This window comes from Triticum dicoccoides, chromosome 2B, assembly GCF_002162155.2.
Source record: "Triticum dicoccoides isolate Atlit2015 ecotype Zavitan chromosome 2B, WEW_v2.0, whole genome shotgun sequence".
NCBI lineage: Eukaryota > Viridiplantae > Streptophyta > Magnoliopsida > Poales > Poaceae > Triticum > Triticum dicoccoides.
The window spans coordinates 821,167,264-821,172,069 of NC_041383.1; the positions used below are offsets into that span (position 1 = coordinate 821,167,264).

General features: G+C 47.1%; 1 pseudogene; it reads right to left on the reverse strand.

Annotated features, from left to right (window-relative positions):
- Positions 1-1,463: 1,463 nt before the first annotated feature.
- LOC119361579 lies at positions 1,464-2,677 on the reverse strand (annotated as a pseudogene).
- Between the last annotated feature and the right edge of the window lie 2,129 nt (positions 2,678-4,806).

Here is a 4,806-nt window from a genome sequence, read left to right on the forward strand (position 1 = left end):
GATATTTGGCTGGTCTCACCTCGATGTCCGAGGGGGTCGGTGACTGGGACGACGGCGGGGATGTCAGAGGGGGTCGGTGACGGGGACGACGGTGGTCACCTGAAACCATATAAGTTATCACTAATACATCCCAAATAATTGCTTAAACTAAAAAATAACAACAAATATGACATGTTCAACTAGTTTTATTAATTCAACTAGTTCTTACTAAATATAAACTTACTATAAATAGAAAAAAACTAGTTCTTTCTAAAAATAAAGTAGTTCAACTAGTTATATTAATTATCTTACTAAAAATACATTAGTTCTATTAATTCAACTAGTTCAACTAGTTTATTAATTTACTTACTAAACTAGTTCAACTACAACTAAAGTAGTTCAACTACCACTACTACTACTAAAAATCTAGTACTAACTAAGCAACATCTAGTACTAGCTATGAACCCTAAATTAACATATACTACTACTAAATCTAGTACTAACTAGTGGCAGGGGGTGGGGGGGCAATGGAGAGGTAGCTAGGGGCGGCGAGATCGAGGGCGGTGGGAGGAGGGCTGCCGGCGGAGGAGGGAGGAGGGGCGGCCGCAGGCGGAGGGAGGAGGGCGGCGGCGGAGGAGGGAAGGGCGGCCGCAGGCGGAGGGAGGAGGGAGGAGGAGGGAGGAGGGACGGAAGGAGGGGAGTACCTCGGCGGCGGACGGACGAAGGCGGCGGCGGCGGCGACGACGCATGACGACAGTTATCGGCACGCGGGCGAGAGTGAGATCAGTGTGAGTGAGGACCGGTCGTGCGCGTGGGGATAAGGTAGGGATAGTTGTAGCGCGTTTGCCAAAACGCGCTACAGCTAATCTGAATAGCAGTAGCGCTTTGCATATAAACCGCTACTGCTAAGTGTAACTATACAAAAAATACATCAATGCAAAAATACATTGGCCATCAATGATATTTTTGTGTACAATCTGAATTGTCAATATGAGTCCCCTCCGGTAGGAACCGGAGAGGACTCATATTGCGGCCACAAATTTTACACATAGAGTTCAGTGAAGACCAACTGGTTGTGGTAGTTTCAGAAATAACAAATTTAAGGTGGTAAACACCCTGTTCACGGAGCGAGGTGGGACTAAACTTGTGGGTTGATCTTAGCAGTAGCGGTTTTCCTAGAAGCGCGCTGCTGCTAACTTCTATAGCAGTAGCGATGTTCTGTACAGAGCGCTACTGCTATAACTAGCGGGGGGCGCGAGGTCATGGCAATTATAGCAGTAGCGTGGTTTGTGGTGGACGCGCTACTGATATTTTCCTTTCAGCAGCGAGTTTTGGTGAAACGCGCTGCTGCTAAATAGCAGTAGCGTGGTATTTTGAGGAGCGCTGCTAGTAAGATTCTGTGTATAGGCTTTTCCCTAGTAGTGACGGTATGACTCCAAAGGCCAACATGCACATGGCACTAACATGAATGTGAAAGGATCTCTTCAGTCGATGATGAGGCCACAAGCAGCAGTTTCGTCGTCGGCGGTGCTCTTCCACTGTCTCGCAAGCTGCAGCAACACACTGCCGACTCACCAGCGTTGCCTAGCTCCTCCTTGGCAACCCGCACGGCCGCGTGCGTTCGTTGCCGGAGCTCCCGCCCATCGTCGGACTCAATCAGCCACCTGACCTTGGCGGCCACCTCCTGTGCCTCCACCATCTGTCTGTCGTACCCTTCCATGGCCACGGCTAGCTGCGTCCCCTTCACCAAAAACACCTTGTTCATGCGTTGCTCGGTGTACAGAGGCCACGCCAGCATTGGCACGCCCAACATGACCGCCTCCAGCATCGAGTTCCATCTGCAGTGTCTCGCAAACCCGCCGTGCGGTAGTACGTCCTGCTGCGGTGAACACGACTTGACAACCAATCCTCTCTCCTTGGTTCGGTGCAGGAAGCCCTTGGGAAAGAGCATGTCCAGGTCGCCGGCCAACTCGTGCTCGTCGCCTGCCACAGGGCGCCGGACAACCCACAAGAAGCGTTGCCCGTTGATCTCCAGCCCCGCCGCCATCTCCTTGATCTACTCCGCGCTGAACCGACCGGAGCTGCCAAAACAGAGAAACACCACACTGGCCTTTGGCTGGCCATCGAGCCATGCGAGGCACTCATGGCGCTCTGTCCTAACCCCAACCTCCTCCTGCTTTATTGGTGGTCCTATGCATTACAATGGCGGTGTTGGCCGTCAGGGGGTGTAGAGGCCAGAGACGATGGCGATGGCGGCACACGGCTCCAACGAGCGGCAGCCGTTGACAATAATGCCATGTGAGTTGCACAACTGTTGGGGTATGTCTTTGAACAACTCCGTGCTCAAGCTGTGTGGTCGAGACTCGAGAGTGAACGCGGAGAGGTGATCTACATGTATGGGCGGCAACCCTGGGGCGTGCACAAGGTTACCACCAAGGTCCTGAAAGCTCAGAGTGGGCTGCTCATCCATGACTGGCTGGTAGAGACCAAAGGCGACGATGGCGATGCAAGTGGTGAGGAAGAAGTAGGTCGGGATGCCGAGTTCCGCACCGACGTCGAGGGCCCTGGCATAGAAGAAGTCGGTGACAAGAGCAGCTGGGGAGGCAGAGTGGAGGAAGTCACCAAGATCTGGGAGAGAGGCACGCGCGAGCCCGAAAACCTGAGCCTCGAAACTATCCGCTTCCGTGGATGGAAGCATGGGCGTGGAGGAAATAAGCTTCCAATTACAAACAAACAAGTTTAGGAGGGATGAATACCAACTATTTTTAAATAAACAATATAAATTACTTAACAAATTTGTTTGACAAACTCTCATGGAGGTAGAATTGGAATCATGTACACATTCACCCAAATGATGATATTTTTATATCCAGGATCATCTTCAGGACCAATGTCGAAGGTTATTTTCATATCCTCCCGAAATCCGTAGGTCTCGCATAGTCCTATCCAATTTGAACAACCAAAATGTGTGTGATTTAATGCATTGTAGATGTTAACCTCAAAAATGGAACCATGTTTCATCTTAAAGTGATCTTTCGTCGTCTGAATCCTCTCGCTATCTTCAAAATCGAGCTTGTCTAAGACATATGGTCTTGCATAGCAGAGGATGCCTAGTCGAATCGTAAACCCAGAAATTACACGTTAAAGAAAAAAGCACAAGTCATGCATAATTAACAAAAAATAATTGCATTCGTTACATACAGTAAAATATTTGAAGGTCTCCTTCACCATGAGGGTGAAGCACCTACCGTTTTTCAGGTGAGGCCTATCCCACCTACTCCGTCATCGCTGTAGTAATCGTACTAGGGTTGTTGGGAAACATAGTAGAAAACACAAAAATTCCGCACCTACACACACCCAAGATCAGTATAAAGATGCATAACAGGTTGAGATCATGATCGTTATCATCACCAAGTTGCAGCGAAAGAAGAATGTGTCGGTGTAGATTGATCTTGGAGTCCCTCAAACCATCGATGAACGATCCCGCGAACGGCCCAAGAACAGCCCCTCAAACAAAAGACCGAAATCACGACCTCTCTACTTGGTTGCAAGCGTGCAGCCTTCATGATACAGCCGCGCTTCGCTGTCCAGAGCTAACCGTCGGTGGAGAATTAGGGGGAGGATATTAGAACCACATTGGGCTTCTAATTATGAGGATTAGAGGATTAGTCTATCTCTAATAAGATCAACTAGGATAAACTAGAACTAGAGGGACTAGAGGAACCACATTGGGCTCCAAACTTGTGTGTTTCAAAGTTCCTAGAACCGACGGTACGGGCCTCGGCTGGCGGCGAGTCAGAAGCGGTGGTGGCGTGCGTCGGTGTTGGGTGTTGGGAGGTGTTTATAGGTTGCAGCGTCCACGGGAGAGATGAGGACGAACAACTACGATTGGTAGCGACGGCGGCGAATGGACAATGACGATTGGGTAATACGCAACGGGATGGGAATGCGGCATTTTTTTATTTTGGCTGGTGTGGTAGTGGGTCCCACATGTAATAGGAATAAAAGAGTGAGTGAACTCAGTACCAACTTAAATCTTTAGAAGTAGGAAAGATTTCATGAAACTCTTTATCCTCCGCAACAACGCGCAGGGTATTTTCTTCTATAAGAGAAACATTTATTGATAGGCCATGCTCTCAAAGAAGCAAAGCGGTCAAGTAGTCAAGGACTTAACTTTATTTAGAACGAACCAAATAATAAAATTCCTTATTTTAATCCTGTATGTAATTTTTGTAATCTAGTAAGACCTTAAACTTGTTCTTTAGGTCCTTCAAGTCATTAGCGGGCAAACCATATTCATCATTCTCTGGATGTTATACAATGTATCGACACCACAGTCACAGCCATTCTCGTGCTGAGGAACCTGTCATAAGAAAGGTATTGTAACACTTATAACAAAATCAAAGTGATGAACAAACAAACCATCCATTTTGAAATGCACGGTAGAAGCACTGCCCATTCTATTAAGGAGAAAATTTTAAAAGTATTTATGATGCAGCTACCTTGGGCATCAGGTTGTTGATGACATCTACTCTTGAGAATATGTCCATAATATACAAGGTTTTAAAAACACTAAACACTACAGCCCCTTTTTATATAGCCTACAACAAATAGTACATCTCCGCAATGTTTCTGACTTGCTTCTCAATATTTGGGACAACAACTTTCCTCCTAGGAGAACTGAATGAGTCCAGGTGCAGTGTAGTGACAACTTTAAATCCTTGTTAGGCCAAGCTAAAATGATTCATACTGAAACACTAAGAAGGATATCATATTCTAATCCCAGTGGTTCAACCATAGTACAAGATAATAAGTATCATCTAAATT